This window comes from Arachis ipaensis, chromosome B8, assembly GCF_059453495.1.
Source record: "Arachis ipaensis isolate K30076 ecotype BB chromosome B8, ASM5945349v1, whole genome shotgun sequence".
Classification (NCBI taxonomy): Eukaryota; Viridiplantae; Streptophyta; class Magnoliopsida; order Fabales; family Fabaceae; genus Arachis; species Arachis ipaensis.
Genome location: NC_142443.1, coordinates 100,614,665 through 100,637,980, shown reverse-complemented (window position 1 = coordinate 100,637,980; position 23,316 = coordinate 100,614,665). Strand labels below are relative to the sequence as shown.

The following is a 23,316-nucleotide window of genomic DNA, read 5'->3' as shown; positions in this document are numbered from 1 at the left end:
CACATACGCTATTCATACCCTTTTTTTAATTTGGAATTTTTTTTTGTTGACAAGAGGGCCAAAGGTCCTAGAAACTACACCGAATTTACAGTTCTCCGAATTGAAGTTCCCATATCATTACTAACAAGATAATGGCTCATCCCTATTCCCTAGAGGAGAGAATTCCAGTAATGAGTGTTCTCATCTTGCCTCAGACTTCAATTAGCTAATCAATCAGCGCAACTGTTAGCTTTTTTGTAAGCGTAAGTAATCTTTACTTGCCAACTGCGGGTAAGCAGTTTTTAAATCCAATGGGAAAGGATAATCCCAGGGCTTCCTCTATTATTTCGATCCAGAATGCTACTAACCACTGTCTTGGAGTCACTTTAATTTCCACCTAAACATTTCTACTTAATATCCATGCCATCTCCAAACCAATGAAAACACTCCAGAGCTCGGTCATAAAAGCAGAAGACCATATCCAGCATTTTAGTGAATCCCATAACCCATCTCCCCTCATTGTTCCTAATCAACCGACCATATCCAGCTATGTGAGAGTTTCTCTGGACAACCCTATCCGTGTTTAGCTTGATCCAACCGTTAGACGGTGGCTCCCAAGCAACCTTAATAACTCTTTGGGACGGGATCTGAGTGTTTTTCATCCTTTTACCATGATTGGTTTGAATAGACAAAGTATATTCTTAAATTTTGAAATGAGCCATATAGGGTCTCCTAAACTTCTCTGATGGATTTTCGAATTTCTCCAACTCCCTAATCTCCACCAGGTGATAGGGAACAAATAGATCCATTCAATAGCATATTGAAAACCCAATTTGAACTCATGCTTTCTTCTAACCACCTCACTGTTGAAAATAAGTAATATTAATCATGTATCAAATAATTTGTTATTGTTATTATATTAAAATATTAATATAATAAAGTCTTTGATTAAATTTAGAGATTTATCATTGTGATAGTGATTATAATATTGAGAGATGAATTTTTTATAATTTAGTCTAAATTGTTTTTGCTCATAGGATTATTAAAATAGGCATTATAATCCGGATATATATATATATATATATATATATAGTCTTCATTGAATGAAGATTAATAGATCCCATTTATTAAATTATATATATAGATGTGGTGCACAGAGAGATATGACCATTGAACTGACTCAATTTGAGAATTCCTAACGGTTATAATTACCGCATATTTGTCAATAGGATATTCTCAAGATGAACATAGTAATAGAGTTTCTTTTGACTTGCGATTGTCATAGTAATTAATAATGTATTTATTATACTTTGATTTCGGACACCCAATACCCTAGGGTGCTAGTTGAATAGATATTGAGTATGATTTAAATACTTGTAGATTTTGAGAATAATTAGTTATTCTATTTATAAATTTGAATTTTAAATTTGGATGAGATCCTAACTGATTCTGTTTCAAATTGAGTTATGATATGATTCATAAATTTGAAAGATTCAAGTTTAAAATAATAACATATGATTCAAATTTGAATTGAGATTCAAATTTAAAATTAATAACAAATCTCATACTATATATATGTATGCCAAGAGTAGAGGAAATAGACGAGAATAACATACAAGTGTTTTATTCCTTTACCTATATACACATAAACGTATGTGAGCCTAATTCTTGGAGAAGAATTTTATGGTATGCAACGAGCTGCAAGAGGTTTCTCAATTTAAATCAGATGTCTATTGGTTAAGGAGTTGACAGCAAAGATTGGTTTCGTTGTGGATACGCATAGCAACTTCATACCATTGAAGGAGAAACTGATTTTTACTAGCGTACACAGGTATTTAGATCTGATATATACATATATTATTTTTCGAATAAAATTTAAGCACAAAATAGATTTTTAGGATTACTTTCTTTTCTTCCGCTGCGTGTTATAAACACATGGTAATTCTTCACTAGTAGGGTCCAGATTAAAAGAATTCTGCAATTTAATCAGGTGAACCAGTTTCTTCCTAATATCGCCAGCGTTCTTACAATTCCTAAGGACATGAGTGAAATTCTCAATTTGATTACTACATTTGTGACAATATAGGGATGCTCTAAACCATCTACTCCTCTTATCATTTGTTAGAAGCTTGTCATAAGCTATTTGTCAGAGAAAAAAGTTTGATTCGTGGGGATTCTTTCCACTCCCAAATCTTTTTCCAAACAATCTTGAAATATTGAGAAAAGTGACTGAGTTGTGTAAGCCGATTTCACAAAAAATCTGCCATCTTGTGAGTGCCTCGAAGCCAAAGTGTTTCCGGGGTCATTGGGTCTAGGGGCAAGGTTGGGTGTTATTCTCAAAGCCACCTCGTTGGGACTAGCCTTTTAATCTCATCCATCTTTGAAGTCCCATCCATTATAAGAAAGTCTTTAACCAAAGCATTTTCATTCAAAATTGTTACAGTAGGCAAATTGTTCTCCATTAGGGTATCTTTAATATTCAACCAGCTATTCCTCCAAAACATGATATTCTCACCATTTTCAACTCTGTGAATGATACTGTTTTCAACAAACCCCCACACTTGTGGAAGCGCCCGCCAAGAAGGAGAACTACCATCCATTAGTCATCTATAGATCATCTGGTTGTTAGGACAGTACTTGCTAGAAAGAACCTTTGTTCAAAGGGGTTAGGATTATTTATAAATTTCTAACAGTCTAACAAACCTTGGCAAGAAAAGTTGTTTTCATCCTTTCTATGTTTTTCCTGGCCAGATGGCGGAGGAAAATTGTCGGTAAAGAATTTCACAAAAATGTCGCGTTGCAAGTATAGTTCTAAACCAACAAATTATCCTCGGCCAACGTTTAAATTGTTTGTCACTTAAGCAAACCCAATAAAATTAACCGAATTATTTAAACCTCGGGTCGTCTTTCAAAGAAATTGCAGGAAAGTGTAGTTTATTATTAGCTATGGAAAAGTATATTTTTGGATTTTGAAATAAGGAACAAGAAAATATAAATTGCGAGAAAAATAAACTAACAACTAAGAAAGGTCCTAGCAAGGAAAGAGAATTAGAAGTCCTATCCTCATTATCATCGTCAATTGTGATGGTAAATGTAAATTGCCTTCACTTAGTTAACCTCTAACCAATGAAGGAAAGTCAAGTGCATACCATCAACTTGAGTTCACAAGTCCTAGTCAACTCATAGAGAGAGACTAGATTTAGTGAAGTTCAAGCTAATCGGCAATCTTCAATTACTAATCAACAAGAGACTTTGACAACTCAAGAGTCTCTAATTAATCAATCCAGGTTAAGAACATAAAAATCTATTTTAAAATCCAACCAAACATTTTATCAAACACTTAGAAGGTACAAAATAAAAGCATGAAAAATTAATAAGAGATAGTAAAATATAAGACTAACACATGCAAGGAATTAATAACCAACAATTAAGGAAGGAAGCAATAAACATGAAATACCTCAAATTGCATTAAAAGAAAATTGAATATAACAAGAAGAGTTCATTGATGAGCGGATATTTTATACGCTTTTTGGGGTTAATTTCATATAGCTTTTAGTATATTTTAGTTAGTTTTTAGTCTATTTTCATTAGTTTTTAGGAAAAATTCATATTTCTGGACTTTACTATGAGTTGTGTATTTTTCTGTAATTTCAGGTATTTTTCTGGCTGAAATTGAAGGAGCTGAGCAAAAATCTGATTCAGGCTGAAAAAGGACTGCTGATGCTGTTGGATTCTGACCTCCCTACACTCAAAGTGGATTTTCTGGAGCTACAGAACTCGAAATGGCATGATTTCAATTGCGTTGGAAAGTAGACATCCAGGGCTTTCCAGAAATATATAATAGTCCATACTTTGCACAAGGATAGAAGACGTAAACTGGCGTTCAACGCCAGTTCTCTGCCCAATTCTGGCGTCCAGCGCCAGAAAAGGATCAAAAGCTGGAGTTGAACGCCCAAACTGGCACAAAAACTGGCGTTCAACTCCACAAATGGCCTCTGCACGTGGATTGCTTAATTCTCAGCCCAGTACACACCTAGTGGGCCCCAGAAGTGGATCTCTGCATCATCCATCATAGTTTACTCATTTGTTGTAAACCTAGGCTACAAGTTTAGTATTTAAACAACTTTTAGAGACTTATTTTGCACCTAATCTCATTTTTAGATCTGAACTTTGTATTCTCTGATGGCATGAGTCTCTAAACCCCATTATTGGGGGTGAGGAGCTCTGCTGTGTCTCGATGAATTAATGCAAGTATTTCTGTTTTCCATTCAAACACGCTTGTTCCTATCTAAGATGTTCATTCGCGCTTAACTGTGATGAAGGTGATGATCCGCGACATTCATCACCTTCCTCAACCCATGAACGTGTGCCTGACAACCACCTCCGTTCTATATCCGATTGAATGAGTGTCTCTTAGATTCCTTAATCAGAATCTCCGTGGTATAAGCTAGAACTGATGGCGGCATTAATGAGAATCCGGAAAGTCTAAACCTTGTCTGTGGTATTCCGAGTAGGATTCAATGATTGAGTGACTGTGACGAACCTCAAACTCACGAGTGCTGGGCGTAGTGACAGACGCAAAAGGATAGCAGATCCTATTCCGGCATGATTGAGAACCTGCAGATGATTAGCCGTGCGGTGACAGCGCATTGGGAATCTTTTCACTGGAAGGATGGATGGTAGCCATTGACAACGGTGATCCACCTACACACAGCTTGCCATAGGGGGACGTGCGTGCGTGAATTAGAAGACAGAGGAAAGCAGAGATTCAGAAGACAAAGCATCTCCAAAACTCCAACATATTCTCCATTACTGCATAACAAGTAACCTTTAATTTATGCTCTCTTGGTTATTCACAATTCAACTGATAAACATAATTGACTTCCTGACTAAGATTTACAAGATAACCATAGATTGCTTCAAACCAACAATCTCCGTGGGATTCGACCCTTACTCACGTGAGGTATTACTTGGACGACCCAGTGCACTTGCTGGTTAGTGGTACGAGTTGTGAAAAGTGTGATTCACAATTTGTGCACCAAGTTTTTGGCGCTGTTGCCGGGGATTGTTCGTGTTTGAACAACTGACGGATTATTTTGTTGCTTAGATTAGGAAAATTTTTCTTTTTGGTTTAGAGTCTCTTATTGTTGTTCTTGGTTAAAAATATCCTTCTTTAAAACAAGTGTTACATTTACTGCCCAGTTGGCTAGAGCATTAGTCTAAGCCCGTGGCAGTTGGGTACACTCTTTTTAAAATCTTTTTCATAAATAATATTTTCTCTATTAAATTTTGTGCCAAACTTTAAGTTTGGTGTTTTCTTGTTGTTTTTTTCAAAAAAAAAAAAAATTTGTTTTCGAAAATTTATTTTGGTTTTCTAAAAAATTTTAAGTTTGGTGTTCTTCCTTCATGTTCTTGTGTTCTTGTGAGTCTTCAAAGTGTTCTTGAGTCTTCCTTGTGTCTTGATCTTAAAATTTTTAAGTTTGGTGTTCCTTAGTGTTTTTCCCTTAAAAATTTTCGAAAACAAGGAGCATCAGATCTAAAAATTTTAAATCTTGTGCTATCTTATTGTTTTTCTCTCTCCTCTTTAAATTCAAAAATATTTTTTCTCTCCATTTTTAAGCAATTTTTCGAAAATTTCCTTTAAAATTCAGATTTTTTTTTTAAATTTTAAAACCTTTTTCAAAAATCATCATATCCTTTTCAAAAATTCCTAACCACTTTCTCTCTCCTCATTTTTTTTGAAAATCTTCACCCATTTTTATTTATTTTATTTTAATTTATTTTGTTTTTGAAATAAATAAATAAATTAAATAAATAAAAATATTTTCTCTATTTTACATCATCTCCCTTTCTCCATCATGGATCTAAGCGGAAATGAACAGTCCAAGAGGACTCTGGGGTCATATTCTAACCCCTCTACTGCTTCATATGGGAGTAGCATCTGCATACCCTCCATTGGAGTCAGTAGCTTTGAGTTGAATCCTCAGCTCATTATCATGGTGTAGCAAAGTTGCCAGTATTCCGGTCTTCCACAGGAAGAACCTACAGAGTTTCTGGCACAGTTTCTACAGATTGCTGACACAGTACATGATAAAGAAATAGATCAGGATGTCTACAGACTATTACTGTTTCCATTTGCTGTAAAAGATCAAGCTAAGAGGTGGTTGAATAACCAACCTAAGGCCAGCATAAAGACATGGAAACAGCTGACAGAAAAATTCCTGAATCAGTACTTTCCCCCAAAACGGATGACACAGCTAAGGCTGGACATCCAAGGCTTTAAACAAGGAGATAATGAATCTCTTTATGATGCCTGGGAAAGATACAGAGAGATGCTACGAAAATGCCCCTCTGAAATGTTTTCAGAGTGGGTTCAGTTAGACATCTTCTACTATGGGCTTGCAGAAGGAGCTCAGATGTCTCTAGATTACTCAGCTGGTGGATCTATCCACATGAGAAAGACAATTGAAGAGGCTCAAGAGCTCATTGATACAGTTGCCAGGAATCAGCATCTGTACCTAAGCAGCAACCCTTCCATGAATGAAGAGGTTAAAACAGTAACTGCTGAACTCAGTCCTATAAAACAAGCTGCTGAATTCAATCAGCAATTGGACTTTCTAACAAAGCAGTTAGCCGAATTTAAAGACAGGTTACAAGAAACAAGAATGGCTAATATACATATGGACGAACAGTTTAAGCAAACAAAGCAGCAGCTGTCAAGGCAAATAGCAGAAGAATGCCAAGCAGTTCAACTAAGAAGTGGGAAAACATTAAATACCCCACCTCAAGGCAGCAAAAAGCTAAGAAATGAGCAACCCACCAAAGATTCACCTGAGGATAGTAAGAGCCCAGGGAAAAATAATTCTGGCGCTAAGACGCCAGAAAATTGGTGGAAGGCTGGCGCTGAATGCCCAGACCATGCTCAAAACTGGCGTTCAACGCCAGAAACAAGGCAGGACTGGCGTTCAACGCCAGAAATGGGCAAGGATCTGGCGTTGAACGCCCAAAAAGGGCAAGATCTTGCGCTGAACGCCCAAAATGGGCACAGTTCTAGCGTTCAGATGCCAGGAGCAGACAAGGAGCTGGCGTCCAGTTTCACTCCAGCTTCTAACTCTGGCACTCAATCGCCAGTGAGGGATCAGACACACACAAATGCTGATAACAACCCCTCCAAAAAGGCTTCTTCAACCACTTCTGTAGGCAATAAACCTGCAGCAACTAAGGTTGAAGAATATAAAGCCAAGATACCTTATCCTCAAAAACTCCGGAAAGAGGAGCAGGATAAGCAATTTTCTCGCTTTGCAGATTATCTCAGGACTCTTGAAATAAAGATTCCATTTGCAGAAGCACTTGAGCAAATACCTTCTTATGCCAAGTTCATGAAAGAGATCTTGAGTCATAAGAAGGATTGGAGAGAAACAGAAAGAGTTCTCCTCACTGAAGAATGCAGTGCAGTCATTCTGAAAAGCTTTCCTGAAAAGCTTAAAGACCCTGGGAGTTTTCTAATACCATGGATATTAGAAGGTAACTGCACCAAGATAGCTTTATGCGATCTTGGGGCAAGCATCAACCTAATACCTGCATCTACTATCAGAAAGCTTGGTTTAACTGAAGAAGTTAAACCAACCCAGATATGTCTCCAACTTGCTGATGGTTCTACTAAATACCCATCAGGCGTGATTGAAGACATGATTGTCAGAGTTGGGCCGTTCGCCTTTCCCACTGACTTTGTTGTGCTAGAGATGGAGGAGCACAAGAGTGCTACCCTCATTCTAGGAAGACCCTTCCTAGCAACTGGACGATCCCTCATTGACGTCCAACAGGGGGAAATAACCCTGAGAGTCAATGATGATGAGTTCAAGCTGAACGCTGTCAAAGCCATGCAGCATCCAGACACATCAACAGACTGCATGAAAGTTGATCTTATTGACTCCTTGGTAGAAGAGATCAACATGGCTGAGAGTCTCGAATCAGAGTTGGAAGACATCTTTAAAGATGTTCAGCCTGATTTGGAGGATTCAGAGGACATGAAAGAGCCTCTGAAATTTCTTCTGAAAGAGGAAAAACCTCCTAAACCCGAGCTCAAGCCATTACCACCATCCTTGAAATATGCATTTCTGGGAGAAGGTGATACTTTTCCAGTGATCATAAGCTCTGCTTTAAATTCACAGGAAGAGGAAGCACTTATTCAAGTGCTAAGGACACACAAGACAGCTCTTGGGTGGTCCATAGGTGACCTTAAGGGCATAAGCCCAGCTAGATGCATGCACAAAATCCTATTGGAGGATAATGCCAAACCAGTGGTTCAACCACAGAGGCGGCTAAATCCAGCCATAAAGGAAGTGGTGCAGAAAGAGGTCACCAAAATACTAGAGGCTGGGATTATTTATCCTATTTCTGATAGCCCCTGGGTGAGCCCTGTCCAAGTCGTCCCAAAAAAGGGAGGCATGACAGTGATTCATAATGAAAAAAATGAACTGGTTCCTACAAGAACAGTTACAGGGTGGCGCATGTGTATTGACTATAGAAGGCTCAATACAGCCACCAGAAATGATCATTTTCCTTTACCATTCATAGACCAGATGCTAGAAAGACTAGCAGGTCATGATTATTACTGCTTTTTGGATGGCTACTCAGGCTATAACCAGATTGCAGTAGATCCCCAGGATAAAGAGAAAACAGCATTCACATGTCCATCCGGAGTGTTTGCTTATAGAAGGATGCCATTTGGGCTATGTAATGCGCCTGCAACCTTCCAGAGATGCATGCTCTCTATTTTCTCTGATATGGTGGAAAAATTTCTGGAAGTCTTCATGGATGACTTCTCAGTATATGGAGACTCATTCATCTCCTGTCTTGATCACCTGAAACTTGTTCTGAAAAGATGCCAAGAAACTAACCTAGTTTTAAACTGGGAAAAGTGTCACTTCATGGTGACTGAAGGAATTGTTCTTGGGCATAAAATCTTAAACAAGGGAATATAGGTGGATCAAGCAAAAATAGAGGTAATTGAAAAATTACTACCACCTGCCAATGTTAAGGCAATCAGAAGCTTTCTGGGGCATGCAGGATTCTATAGGAGGTTTATAAAGGATTTCTCAAAAATCGCAAAACCTCTAAGCAATCTGCTAGCTGCTGACACGCCATTTGTGTTTGACACAGAGTGCCTGCAGGCGTTTGAAACGCTGAAAGCTAAGCTGGTCACCGCACCAGTTATTTCTGCACCAGACTGGACACTACCATTTGAGCTAATGTGTGATGCCAGTGATCACGCCATTGGTGCAGTGCTGGGACAGAGGCATGACAAGCTTCTGCACGTCATTTATTATGCTAGTCGCGTTTTAAATGATGCCCAGAAAAATTACACAACCACAGAAAAAGAATTACCTGCAGTGGTTTACGCCATTGACAAGTTCAGATCATACTTAGTAGGATCAAAAGTGATTGTGTATACTGATCATGCTGCTCTTAAATATCTACTCACAAAGCAGGATTCAAAACCCAGGCTCATCAGATGGGTGTTGCTTCTGCAAGAGTTTGATATAGAAATAAGAGACAGAAAAGGGACAGAGAACCAAGTGGCTGATCATCTGTCCCGGATAGAGCCAATGGAAGGGACGTCCCTCTCCTTTCTTGAGATCTCTGAGACGTTTCCTGATGAGCATTTATTTGCCATTCAGGAAGCACCATGGTTTGCCGATATTGCAAACTATAAAGCTGCAAGGTTCATACCCAAGGAGTACAACAGGATACAAAAGAAGAAATTAATTACTGATTCAAAGTATTACTTGTGGGATGAACCCTATCTCTTTAAGAGATGTGCAGACGGAATAATCCGCAGGTGTGTGCCTAGAGAAGAGGCACAGAGGATCCTATGGCATTGCCATGGATCTCAATATGGAGGCCATTTCGGAGGTGAGCGAACAGCCACCAAGGTCCTCCAATGTGGCTTCTATTGGCCCACACTCTATAAAGATTCCCGAGAGTTTGTACGTAACTGTGACAGTTGCCAAAGAGCTGGTAATCTGCCTCATGGTTACGCCATGCCTCAACAAGGAATCTTGGAAATTGAGTTGTTTGACGTATGGGGAATTGACTTCATGGGACCTTTCCCACCATCATACTCAAACACTTATATTTTGGTGGCAGTTGACTATGTATCAAAATGGGTTGAGGCTATTGCCACACCTACCAATGATACTAAAACAGTGCTGAAGTTCCTCCAGAAACATATATTTAGCAGGTTTGGTGTCCCTAGAGTACTAATCAGTGATGGGGGCACTCACTTCTGCAATAAACAGCTTTACTCTGCCATGGTTCGGTATGGAATTCGCCACAAGGTGGCCACTCCATATCATCCACAAACCAATGGGCAAGCTGAAGTCTCTAATAGAGAATTAAAGAGAATCCTGGAACGGACAGTAAATACCCGTAGAAAGGATTGGGCACGGAGCTTGGATGATGCTCTGTGGGCTTACAGGACAGCATTCAAGACCCCTATAGGGACCTCTCCATACCAACTCGTGTATGGTAAGGCATGTCACCTGCCCGTGGAACTGGAACATAAGGCCTACTGGGCAACCAGATTCCTAAACTTTGATGCCAAACTAGCAGGAGAAAAACGATTGCTCCAGCTAAATGAGCTAGAGGAATTCAGATTCACAGCTTTCGAAAATGCCAAGCTTTATAAAGAAAAATAAAAAAAGTGGCATGACAGAAAGCTGTCATCTAGAATTTTTGAACCAGGACAGAAGGTTCTGTTGTTTAACTCTAGACTCAGGCTATTCCCTGGGAAACTGAAATCCCGGTGGAGGGGACCATACGTGATTACAAGTGTATCACCATATGGTTATGTGGAGCTTCAAGATATTGATTCTGATAAGAAGTTCATTGTCAATGGACAGAGAATCAAGCATTATCTTGAAGGCAACATTGAGCAAGAATGCTCAAGGCTGAAGCTAGATTAAAAGCTCAGCAAGGTCCAGCTAAAGACATTAAAGAAGCGCTTGTTGGGAGGCAACCCAATTTTTATTTATTTTCATAGTTTTTCATGTTTTATTAGGTTCATGATCATGTGGAGTCACAAAATAAATATTAAAAATTAAAAACGGAATCAAAAACAGCAGAAGAAAAATCACACCCTGGAGGAAGCACCTGTCTGGCGTTCAACGCCAGAACAGAGCATGGTTCTGGCGCTGAACGCCCAAAATGGGCAACATCCTGGCGCTGAACGCCCAGAACAAGCATGGTTCTAGCGTTCAACGCCAGAAATGGCTAGTAAATGGGCGTTGAACACCCAAAATGGGCACCAACCTGGCGCTGAACGCCCAGAGTTGTGTGCAAGGGCATTTTGCATGCCTAAATTGGTGCAGGGATGTAAATGCCTTGACACCTCAAGATCTGTGGACCTCACAGGATCATTTCAAGATCTGTGGACCCCACAGGATCCCCACCTTCCTTCCTCATAATCCTAGTTTTTTTTCCACATCTTCTTCTTCATCTATTCCTTCTTCTTTTGCTCGAGGGCGAGCAACATTCTAAGTTTGGTGTGGTAAAACAATTATGTGAAGGATCTATAGCTCAGTGGCAGAACATGTGGCTGCAAATCAAGAGATCCCTGAGATACCTCAGGGGATGCACTTCCCTCCACATAATTATTGGAAGCAACTGAGGATAGAAATACCAAAAATCACTAGGAATCAAGCCACAAAGGCAAGGAAGAAACATAAAAGAGCTCAAGAACATCATTGGTTCCTCAAGAAGGAAATGCCATAATCACTAAGGTGGACTCGTTCATTGTTCTTACTTTCTCTATTTTTCGTTTTCTCTATGTTAAGTGCTTATCTATGTTTGTGTCTTTATTACATGATCATTAGTAGTAATTAGTGTCTATTTTGATTTTATCCCCAATTAAGTTATAGTCTATTTTTCTCATCATCAGCAAACATGAATAAAATAGTAGATCTTTTGAATAAGAGGCAATAAAATTTCGAGTTTTTAATAAGAAAATTTCTAATTAGTAACATGTGGTGGCAATGCTTTCTGTCTTCTGAATGAATGCTTGAACAGTGCATATGTCTTTTGAATTTGTTGTTTAAGACTGTTAAATATGTTGGCTCTTGAAAGAATGATGAACATGAGACATGTTATTGATAATCTGAAAAATCATAAAAATGATTCTTGAAGCAAGAAAAAGCAGCAAAGAACAAAGCTTGCAGAAAAAAATATATATATAATAAAATAGGCGAAAAAAAATAATAGAAAGAAAAAGAAAAAGCAAGCAGAAAAAGCCAAAAGCTCTTAAAACCAAGAGGCAAGAGCAAAAAGCTAATAACCCTTAAAACCAAAAGGCAAGGGCAAATAAAAAGGATCCCAAGGCTTTGAGCATCAGTGGATAGGAGGGCCTAAAGGAATAAAATCCTGGTCTAAGCGGCTAAACCAAGCTGTCCCTAACCATGTGCTTGTGGCGTGTAGGTGTCAAGTGAGAACTTGAGACTGAGCGGTTAAAGTCAAGGTCCAAAGCAAAAAGAAGAGTGTGCTTAAGAACTCTGGACACCTCTAATTGGGGACTTTAGCAAAGCTGAGTCACAATCCAAAGGGTTCACCCAATTATGTGTCTGTGGCATTTATGTATCCGGTGGTAATACTGGAAAACAAAGTGCTTAGGGCCACGACCAAGACTCATGAAATAGCTGTGTTCAAGAATCATCATACTGAAATAGGAGAATCAATAACACTATCTGAATTCTAAGTTCTTATAGATGCCAATCACTCTGAGCTTCAAGGGATAAAGTGAGATGCCAAAACTGTTCAGAAGCAAAAAGCTACTAGTCCCGCTCATCTAATTAGAATCTGAGCTTCACTCAAAAACTCTGAGATATTATTGCTTCTCAACCTATTAGTCTTCTATTTTATTTGTCTAGTTGCTTGAGGACAAGCAACAGTTTAAGTTTGGTGTTGTGATGAGCGGATATTTTATACGCTTTTTGGGGTTAATTTCATATAGCTTTTAGTATATTTTAGTTAGTTTTTAGTCTATTTTCATTAGTTTTTAGGAAAAATTCATATTTCTGGACTTTACTATGAGTTGTGTATTTTTTTGTAATTTCAGGTATTTTTCTGGCTGAAATTGAAGGAGCTGAGCAAAAATCTGATTCAGGCTGAAAAAGGACTGCTGATGCTGTTGGATTCTGACCTCCCTGCACTCAAAGTGGATTTTCTGGAGCTACAGAACTCGAAATGGCATGCTTTCAATTGAGTTGGAAAGTAGACATCCAGGTCTTTCCAGCAATATATATCAGTCCATACTTTGCACAAGGATAGACGACGTAAACTGGCGTTCAATGCCAGTTCTCTGCCCAATTCTGGCGTCCAGCGCCAGAAAAGGATCAAAAGCTGGAGTTGAACGCCCAAACTGGCACAAAAACTGGCGTTCAACTCCACAAATGGCCTCTGCACGTGGATTGCTTAATTCTCAGCCCAGTACACACCTAGTGGGCCTCAGAAGTGGATCTCTGCATCATCCATCATAGTTTACTCATTTGTTGTAAACCTAAGCTACAAGTTTAGTATTTAAACAACTTTTAGAGACTTATTTTGCACCTAATCTCATTTTTAGATCTGAACTTTGTATTCTCTGACGGCATGAGTCTCTAACTGTGATGAAGGTGATGATCCGCGACATTCATCACCTTCCTCAACCCATGAACGTGTGCCTGACAACCACCTCCGTTCTATATCCGATTGAATGAGTGTCTCTTAGATTCCTTAATCAGAATCTCCGTGGTATAAGCTAGAACTGATGGCGGCATTCATGAGAATCCGGAAAGTCTAAACCTTGTCTGTGGTATTCCGAGTAGGATTCAATGATTGAGTGACTGTGACGAACCTCAAACTCATGAGTGCTGGGCGTAGTGACAGACGCAAAAGGATAGCAGATCCTATTCCGGCATGATTGAGAACCTGCAGATGATTAGCCGTGCGGTGACAGCGCATTGGGAATCTTTTCACTGGAAGGATGGATGGTAGCCATTGACAACGGTGATCCACCTACACACAGCTTGCCATAGGGGGACGTGCGTGCGTGAATTAGAAGACAGAGGAAAGCAGAGATTCAGAAGACAAAGCATCTCCAAAACTCCAACATATTCTCCATTACTGCATAACAAGTAACCTTTAATTTATGCTCTCTTGGTTATTCACAATTCAACTGATAAACATAATTGACTTCCTGACTAAGATTTACAAGATAACCATAGATTGCTTTAAACCAACAATCTCCGTGGGATTCGACCCTTACTCACGTGAGGTATTACTTGGACGACCCAGTGCACTTGCTGGTTAGTGGTATGAGTTGTGAAAAGTGTGATTCACAATTTGTGCACCATTCATAAACTAAATTGGGAAAATAAAGAAATCACCAAGAGAAGATAAACTAAGATACTAGAATAATAAAAGGTAGAAGAAAACTAAATTAAAGAAAAATAAAATTCTGAAGCTAAGAAGAAATAAGACTAAAAATCCTAAAACCTAGAGAGAGGAGAGAGCATATCTTTCTAGAAACCTACATCTAAAACCTAACAAATGTGAATGAATTAAAAATGAATGGTTGATGAATCGTATCTCCACTCTGCCGCCTCTTGTTTTCATTTTTGGCCGTGAAACTGGGCCAAAAACAGCTCAGAAATCGCCCCCTGCAAATTCACTTTACTGAGGCACCTGACGCTCGTCACGCATACGTGTGGGTCATGCGTACGCGTTGCTGACAACTTTCTTCATCACGCGTACGCGTCCGTCACGCGTACGCGTCGCCTTTACAAATATCTTCTTCGCGCGCACGCGTACGCGTCACCTTGAATGTTCCAAATCTTCATTTTTCATGAATTCTCCATCTTCCATGATTTTCTCTTCACTCATTTGATCCATTCCTTGCCTCTTAACCCTGAAATCACTAACACACATATCAAGGCATCGAGTGGAATCAAAGTGAATTAGATTTATCTAATTAAAGGTCTAAAAAGCATGTTTTTAACCATTAAGTACAATTAGGAAAAATTCACGAAACCATGCTATTTTGTTGAATAAATGGGAGAAAAGTTAACAAAATCCACCAAATACAATACAAAATAAACTATAAAATTGTGGTTTATCAACCTCCCCACAGTTAAACATTAGCATGTCCTCATGCTAAATTCAAGAAAGACAAAAAGGGGTAATAAATTTATTCAAATGCAACCTATCTAAATGCAAGCTACCTACAAAATTTCCGAGAGATCATATGCACAATCAAGGGCTAAATAAATCATATAAAAACACATTCACATTTGAATTCAGTTATTAACAAAAAAAAGTTTACAAACTTGCAAGATAAGCAATGATCAAAGATGGACATATGGAATTGAGCAATTGAACCCTCACCAGATGTGTATATGCACTCTAGTCGCTCAAGTGGTTAGGGTTAGTCTACTCAAATCTCCTCTAATAATGCTTTCTAAAAGTTTGTTCTTCATCTAACCAATCAACAAATATTTAGTGCACATATGCAATTATCATGAGGGCTTTTCAAGGTTGTAATGGGGCTAAGGTAAGGGTGAGGATATATGTATGGTCAAGTGAGCTATCATTTGAATCTTTGACTAACCTGAGTTCTCACCTAACACATACACACTCTGTACAATTCTAAAATCAAGCCTAGGCACCCATGATCTCACTTTTACACATATACATACACTCATGTATCAATTCCAATACCATCACATATGCATTGATCTTTTTATTGAACTTAACATTGGGGTAATTTCATCCCCTATTCATTTATATATTCTATTTTTCTTTTTCCTTTTTTTCTTTTTTTTATGAAAACATAATATATACAAAGGACATCAATGCATATGGTTTCTATACTTTCACATGAGTATACACCCAAATTCTCAACATTCCTCAATAATTCTCATCAACCAAAGTCCCACATTTTTCCACACTTAATTAACACACACACTCACTATCTTAAGCTAACCAAAGATTCAAATAGGACAATTAATTATTTTTCCACTTAAGACTAGTGATGTGGTAATATAAAGAACAAAAGGGGGTTAAAAAGGCTCAAAGTGACAAACAAAGGTAAATGAAATGGTAGGCTATTTGGGATAAGTGAGCTATAATCAAATGATGGCCTCAATCACATAAATGTATGAATATATACTAAACAATGAACATATAGAATAGAACAAACCAAAGATTACAATCATAGAGAAGAAAACACACAATAATCAAAATCATGGTTAAATAGTGTAACCATACCATTAGGCTCAAAACTCACAGGCTATGTGTTCTTAGCTCAAAAAACTATATTCCAAACTATATATACATCATTCAAGTTTGAAAAGGTTTCAACTCAAACAATTTGAATCTTAATGCCCTTTTTAAGGAAAAAGAATTTCTTGAAAATTTCATCAAATTGACCAACATTTATTATATATACCCTAAATGATTTGATGTGATTGTGAAAAGTTAAAAATTCCTAATTTAATCCTATTTTCAACCAAATCAATTTTTCATATTGAACGGAATAAACTAAGCTCAATTATGCACATTTTTTCAATCACAACTAATAAACTAAAATAATATGCATATATACTATCAAACTAAAAAAGTGCAAATCAAACTAGAAATCTAAGGTATATACAAGCAAAAGTGCAAAATGCAATAAACTAAAAAGTACCCAAAACAACTAATATATACAAGAATCCAAAAGTGCAATAAAGTAAAAATGTAAATACTAAAAAGTAAAACAAAATAAAAGCAGGAATGTCTGGAATGGTTCACCAAAATATAACTCTGCCAATGACGGTGACCTCCCCACACTTAAATGACAGCATCGTCCTCGATGCTCCTCAGGTCAAGTCGGGTGAGAGGGGTCAACGCCTGCATCTTTACCGTCGCCTGTGGGTGGATGTGGCTCTGGCTCTATCGGCTGTGGCTATGCAGGTGCCTGTGGCTCTGTAGGGATCTCATTCTGAGTCTCCTCCTGCTGGGCATCCTCCTGCTGGGCATCCTTCTCCTCCTCAAACTGGTCAGATGGAGTGTCGGGCTCAGAGGGAATATCCGCGTGGCCAGAAGTCACAATCAACTTCAAGTGTGCATAACGTCGCTTGTTGTGATGCTTAGACTGCTCATAACGTTACAACAAGCGCCGCTCCATCCGATCCATGCGCTCAAAGAGGTATTGCACAAGACGGTAGACCGGCTGTGATGTAGATGATGGTGCTAATCGAGATGGTGCAGATGGTCCTACTGCAGTTGAAGAAGTAGCTGGCTCAGTAGCTGCTGCTATGGCCGCTCGGTCTCGGTGCCGGACTACTGGGCGGTCACCAAACCAGTCACCCCAAGGGATAACCTTCTCCTTACTATGAACTACTGGTGCCTCATCACCCTGCTCCTAGGGTACCTCAACCCGGTGAGCTAGCTGTGTGAATAAACAAGGGAATGGCAGGTTACCTCTGATATTGGCCCGGTACATATATCTCTTGATGAGTTGTGGAAGGTACATCTCCTTCCCCTCTAAGACATACCAGATCAGAACTACCATATCGGCCGGGACCTCAGTAGAGTACTAGGCATGACACAGGTGCATAGGATCTTCTGTGACACATTAGCCTCCTTCATCAGATAATCGAACTTGATGCCCTTCGGAGTCACTTTCGAGGATCCTTGCTCCCAAGGGGCATCAGGATGGGCAACCGTACGATGCACTACATCCCAATCAAAACTCATGCAGCGAATATCCTCCTCAGCCTTGTGGAAGGCATCCTTATCGCTGATCTTTGGCTGAAAGTGGAGGATGTCCTCAATAGCCTCTTCTGTAATCAGAATCTGCCTGTCTCTGAGGTGAACTGCATCAAGGGTCTCTCGGTAGAAATTGCAATAGAACTCCCAGATCCAAGACTCGTTCACTCTCACTAGCTCTCTGTCCAAAAAGACCTAACCCCGCTCCTCAATCCGATGCTCAGTATGCTGCTTCAGATCGGAGGGTACAACTAGTTTCTTCTCCACAATGAGGTTCCGCTTATCAAAGTGCGAAAATCTGAGCCCACAGTACAGGTTGGCAAACTTAACTGACTTGGTAGAAGGCGTAGCTTGGTCAGCCTTCTCCTTCTCATTAAGCTTCCGCTCAGATAAGCCTAAGGTTGCCAACTCAGTGGATGGCTGCGACCTTTTCCTCTTACTGGAGGTGGCCTTGGCGTTTGATGAGCGGATAATTTATACACTTTTTGGCATTGTTTTTAGTATATTTTTAGTAGAATCTAGTTACTTTTAGGGATGTTTTCATTAGTTTTTATGTTAAATTCATATTTCTGGACTTTACTATGAGTTTGTGTGTTTTTCTGTGATTTCAGGTATTTTTTGGCTGAAATTGAGGGACTTGAGCAAAAATCAGATTCAGAGGTTGAAGAAGGACTGCTGATGCCGTTGGATTCTGACCTCCCTGCACTCAAAATGAATTTTCTGGAGTTACAGAACTCAAAATGGCGTGCTTCCAATTTCATTGGAAAGTAGACATCCCGGGCTTTCCAGCAATATATAATAGTCTATACTTTGTCCAAGTTTAGATGACGCAAACTGGCATTTAACGCCAGCTCTCTGCCCAATTCTGGCGTCCAGCGCCAGAAACAAGTTGCAAAGTGGAGTTCAACGCCCAAACTGGCACAAAAGCTGGCGTTCAACTCCAAGAATGACCTCTCCACATGTAGACTTCAAGCTCAGCCCAAGCACACACCAAGTGGGCCCCGGAAGTGGATTTATGCATCAATTACTTACTTCTGTAAACCCTAGTGACTAGTTTATTATAAATAGAACTTTTTATCATTGTATTCGTAGTCTTGGTTACTCCGGTTCCCCTCGGGGGCCGAGACCAATGAACTCCATTATCACTTATGTATTTTCAACGGTAGAGTTTCTACACTCCATAGATTAAGGTGTGGAGCTCTGCTGTTCCTCAAAGATTAATGCAAAGTACTACTGTTTTCTATTCAATTCATCTTATTTCGCTTCTAAGATATTCATTCGCACTTCAACCTGAATGTGATGAACGTGACAATCATCATCATTCCCTATGAACGCATGCCTGACAACCACTTCCGTTCTACATTAGATTGAATGAGTATCTCTTAGATCTCTTAATCAGAATCTTCGTGGTATAAGCTAGATTGATGGCGGCATTCATGAGAGTCCGGAAAGTCTAAACCTTGTCCGTGGTATTCCGAGTAGGACTCTGGGATTGAATGACTGTGACGAACTCCAAACTCGCGAGTGCTGGGCGTAGTGACAGACGCAAAAGGATAATAAATTCTATTCCAGTATGATCGAGAACCTCCAAGATGATTAGCCATGCAGTGACAGCGCATCGGACCATTTTCACAGAGAGGAATAGGATGCAACCAACGACAAGGGTGATGCCTCCAGACGATTAGCCGTGCTGTGACAGAGCATTTGGACCATTTTCCCGAGAGGATTGAAAGTAGCCATTGGCACCGGTGACATCCTTACACAAAGCCAGCCATAGAAAGGAGTAAGACTGATTGGATGAAGACAGCAGGAAAGCAGAGGTTCAGAGGAATGAATGCATCTCCATACGCTTATCTGAAATTCTCACCAATGATTTACATAAGTATTTCTATCCTTATTTTAGTATTAATTTCGAAAACTCCATAACTATTTTATATCCGCCTGACTGAGATTTACAAGGTGACCATAGCTTGCTTCATACCAACAATCTCCGTGGGATCGACCCTTACTCACGTAAGGTTTATTACTTGGACGACCTAGTGCACTTGCTGGTTAGTTATGCGAAGTTGTGAAGATATGTTTAGACCATGGTTCTGTGCATCCGTTTTTGGTGCCATCGCCAGGGAATCAATTTCGAACAATAATTCACAACCTGAGTAACAATTTCGCATACCAAGTTTTTGGCCCCGTTGCCGGGGATTGTTCGAGTTTGGACAACTGACGGTTCATCTTGTTGCTCAGATTAGGTAACTTTCTTTTTGTTTTCTTTTCAAAAAGTTTTCAAAAATCTTTCAAAAATTTCTCCTTTGTTTTCGAAAAAAAATGTTTTCAAAAATATATTTTTCTTCAAAATTTTTAAGAATGAATTCTAGTGTTTCATGAAGCATGTTGAAGCCTGACTAGCTATAAAGCCATATCTAAATTCTTTTGTACTGAGGCTTCCAAACCATCAGCATAGAGGCAAGTTACTTTGATAAGTAATGAGCAGTATATTCTCTGATGTTATATGCTAAAGCTTGGCTGGCTATTAAGCCATGCCTAACCCTCAGATTGGAGCTTTAGATTAAGAATGCTAGATTCCTGGAATTCATATTAAAAACATTGGAATCCTTATTTTTGTTTTTCAAATAATTTTCGAAAAAAATACAAAAAAATTAGAAAATCATAAAAATCAAAAATATTTTTTGTGTTTCTTGTTTGAGTCTTGAGTCATGTTATAAGTTTGGTGTCAATTGCATGTTCATCTTGCATTTTTCGAAAAAATTCATGCATTCATAGTGTTCTTCATGATCTTCAAGTTGTTCTTGGTAAGTCTTCTTGTTTGATCTTTGCATTTGCATGTTTTGTGTCTTTTCTTGTTTTTCATATGCATTCCTGAATTCTTTATGTCTAAGCATTAAAGAATTCTAAGTTTGGTGTCTTGCATGTTTTCTTTGCATTAAAAATTTTTCAAAAATGTGTTCTTGATGTTCATCATGATCTTCATAGTGTTCTTGGTGTTCATCTTGACATTCATAGCATTCTTGCATGCATTCATTGTTTTGATCCATAACTTTCATGCATTGCATCATTTTTCTTGTTTTTCTCTCTCATCATAAAAATTCAAAAATCAAAAAAATATCTTTCCCTTTTTCTCTCTTAAAATTTCGAAAATTAGATTTGACTTTTTCAAAAATTTTTAAAATCTAGTTGTTTTTATGAGTCAAATCAAATTTTCAATTTAAAAAAATCTTATCTTTTTCAAAATCTTTTTCAAAAATCAAATCTTTTTTCAATTTTTTTAGTTATTTTCAAAAATTTCAAAAATATTTTTCAAAAATATTTTTCTTAATTTTACATCATATTTTCGAAAATAACATTATCAATTAATGTTTTGATTCAAAAATTTCAAGTTTGTTACTTACTTGTTAAGAAAGATTCAAACTTTAAGTTCTAGAATCATATCTTGTGATTTCTTGTGAATCAAGTCATTAATTGAGATTTTAAAAATCAAATCTTTTTCAAAAACTAATTTCTATCATATCTTTTCAAAAATATCTTCTTATCTTACCTTTTTCAAAAAAGTGATTGCAAAATATCTTTTCTAACTTCCTAACTTCTTATCTTTTCAAAATTTGTTTCAACTAACTAACTAACTTTTTGTTTGTTTCTTACCTTTTTCAAAACTACCTAACTAACTCTCTCTCTCTAATTTTCGAAAAAATCTTCCCTCTTTTTCAAAATTTCTTTTTAATTAGACTAATTATTTTATTTTTTATTTGAATTTTAGAAAAACTACTAACCTTTTTCAAAAACTATTTTCAAAAATTCTCTCCTCCTCTCATCCCCTTCTATTTATTTATTCATCTACTAACACTTCTCTTCATCTCACATCTCTGCTCCTATCATCACCTTTGTGTTTGGATTCTTCATTCTTCTTCACCCCTATTCCTTTTCTTCTTCTACTAACAATAAGGAACCTCTTTACTGTGACATAGAGGATTCCTCTTCTTTTCTTTTTCTCTTCTCTTTCTTATGAGCAGGGACAAAGAAAAAGGCATTCTTGTTGAAGCTGATCCAGAACATGAAAGGACTCTGAAGAGAAAACTAAGAGAAGCTAAATTACAACAATCCAGAGACAACCTTATTGAAAATTTTGAACAAGTAAAGGAGATGGCAGCCGAACCCAACAACAATAATGCAAGGAGAATGCTTGGTGACTTTACTGCACCTAATTTCAATTTACATGGAAGAAGCATCTCCATTCCTACCATTGGAGCAAACAATTTTGAGCTAAAACCTCAGCTAGTTTCTCTGATGCAGCAGAACTGCAAGTTTCATGGACTTCCATCTGAAGATCCTTTTCAGTTCTTAATTGAATTCTTGCAGATCTGTGATACTGTTAAGACTAATGGAGTAGATCCTGAAGTCTACAGGCTCATGCTTTTCCCTTTTGCTGTAAGAGACAGAGCTAGAATATGGTTAGACTCTCAACCCAAAGACAGCCTGAACTCTTGGGATAAGCTGATCACGGCTTTCTTAGCCAAGTTCTTTCCTCCTCAAAAGCTGAGCAAGCTTAGAGCTGATGTTCAAACCTTCAGACAGAAAGAAGGCAAATCCCTCTATGAAGCTTGGGAAAGATACAAGCAGCTGACCAAAAAGTGTCCTTCTGACATGCTTTCAGAATGGACCATCCTGGATATATTCTATGATGGTTTATCTGAGCTATCAAAGATGTCATTGGATACTTCTGCAGGTGGATCCATTCACCTAAAGAAAACGCCTGCAGAAGCTCAAGAACTCATTGACATGGTTGCTAATAACCAGTTTATGTACACTTCTGAGAGGAATCCTGTGAGTATTGGGACGCCTATGAAGAAGGGAGTTCTTGAAATTAATACTCTAAATGCCATATTAGCTCAGAACAAAATATTGACTCAGCAAGTCAATATGATTTCTCAGAGTCTGAATGGAATGCAAGCAGCATCCAACAGTACTCAAGAGGCATCTTCTGAGGAAGAAGCTTATGATCCTGAGAACCCTGCAATAGCAGAGTTAAAATACATGGGTGAACCATATGGAAACACCTACAATCCATCATGGAGAAATCACCCAAATCTCTCATGGAAGGATCAAAAGCCTCAACAAGGCTTTAATAATGGTAGAAGAAACAGGTTTAGCAATAGCAAGCCTTTTCCATCATCCACTCAGCAACAGACAGAGAATTCTGAGCAGAATCCATCTAGCTTAGCAAATTTAGTCTCTGATCTATCTAAGGCCACTGTGAGTTTCATGAATGAAACAAGGTCTTCCATTAGAAATTTGGAAGCACAAGTGGGCCAGCTGAGTAAAAGGATCACTGAAATCCCTCCTAGTACTCTCCCAAGCAATACAGAAGAGAATCCAAAAGGAGAGTGCAAGGCCATTGAATTAATTACCATGGCCGAACCCACAAGAGAGGAGAAGGACGTGAATCCCAAGGAGGAAGACCTCCTGGGACGTCCAGTGATCAATAAGGAGCTTCCCTCTGAGGAACCTAAGGAATCTGAGACTCATCTAGAGACCATAGAGATT

General features: G+C 38.4%; 1 pseudogene; it reads right to left on the bottom strand.

The window, feature by feature from the left end:
• Nucleotides 1-16,957: 16,957 nt before the first annotated feature.
• Nucleotides 16,958-23,316, bottom strand: part of LOC148549013 (uncharacterized) — a 31,099-nt pseudogene continuing 24,740 nt past the window's right edge.